This window comes from Rhinopithecus bieti, unplaced genomic scaffold (assembly GCF_001698545.2).
Source record: "Rhinopithecus bieti isolate Rb0 unplaced genomic scaffold, ASM169854v2 repeat_4752, whole genome shotgun sequence".
NCBI classification, from domain to species: domain Eukaryota; kingdom Metazoa; phylum Chordata; class Mammalia; order Primates; family Cercopithecidae; genus Rhinopithecus; species Rhinopithecus bieti.
In genome coordinates, this window is record NW_016876762.1 from 1 (window position 1) to 1,254 (window position 1,254).

Below are 1,254 nucleotides of genomic sequence, written 5' to 3' on the forward strand. Positions count from 1 at the left end.
GAAAAAAAAAAGTCTTTTTTTGGTCGGGCGCGGTGGCTCATGCCTGCATTCCCAGCACTTTGGGAGGCCGAGGCGGGTGGATCACAGGGTCAGGAGGTCGAGACCATCCTGGCGAACACGGTGAAACCGCGTTTCTACTAAAAATACAAAAAATTAGCTGGGTGTGGTGGCGGGCGCCTATAGTCCTAGCTACTCGGGAGGCTAAGGCAGGAGAATGGTGTGAACCCGGGAGGCAGAGGTGCAGTGAGCCGAGATCGCGCCACTGCACTCCAGCCTGGGCGACAGGGCCAGACTTTGTCTCAAAAAAAAAAAAAAAAAGTATTTTTTTTAGACTGGGCACAGTGGCTCATGCCTGTAATCCCAGCTCTTTGGGAGGCTGGGGTGGGCAGATCATGTGGTCAGGAGTTCGAGACCAGCCTGGCCAAACTGGTGAAACCCCATCTCTACTAAAAAATTAGCTGGGTGTGGTGGTGGGCACCTGTAGTCCCAGCTACTCAGGAGGCTGAGGCAGGAGAATCGCTTGAACCCAGGAGATGGAGGTTGCAGTGAGCTGAGATCATACCATTGCAGTCCAGCCTGGGCGACTGACAAGAGCAAAACTGTCTCAAAACAAGAAAAAAAAAAGTCTTTAAGCTGAATATGAATACTCTTTACTTACTATATGTATGCCACACTATTAGCTAAAAGGATTGTTTTTTTCTCTTTGCTAGGAGCCGGTGAAACCTGAAGAAGGCAGAGATATGGCAAACAGGATTGGTGCTTTTGGGTACATGGAGTGTTCAGCAAAGACCAAAGATGGAGTGAGAGAGGTTTTTGAAATGGCTACGAGAGCTGCTCTGCAAGCTAGACGTGGGAAGAAAAAATCTGGGTGCCTTGTCTTGTGAAACCTTGCTGCAAGCACAGCCCTTATGTGGTTAATTTTGAAGTGCTGTTTATTAATCTTAGTGTATGATTACTGGCCTTTTCCGTTTATCTATAATTTACCTAAGATTACAAATCAGAAGTCATCTTGCTACCAGTATTTAGAAGCCAACTATGATTATTAATGATGTCCAACCCGTCTGGCCCACCAGGATCCTTTTGACACTGCTCTAACAGCTCTCCTCTGCACTCCCACCTGACACACCAGGCGCTAATTCAAGGAATTTCTTAACTTCTTGCTTCTTTCTAGAAAGAGAAACAGTTGGTAACTTTTGTGAATTAGGCTGTAACTACTTTATAACTAACATGTCCTGCCTATTACCTGTCAGCTGC

The 1,254-nt window shown here is 46.6% G+C and overlaps 1 pseudogene across 1 annotated transcript; it reads left to right on the forward strand.

Annotated features, from left to right (window-relative positions):
• The first annotated feature begins 710 nt into the window (after positions 1–710).
• Positions 711–884, forward strand: LOC108525690 (transforming protein RhoA pseudogene; annotated as a pseudogene). The gene has a single exon (XR_001884320.1). The product of XR_001884320.1 is annotated as a transforming protein RhoA pseudogene (transcript).
• Positions 885–1,254: the final 370 nt, after the last annotated feature.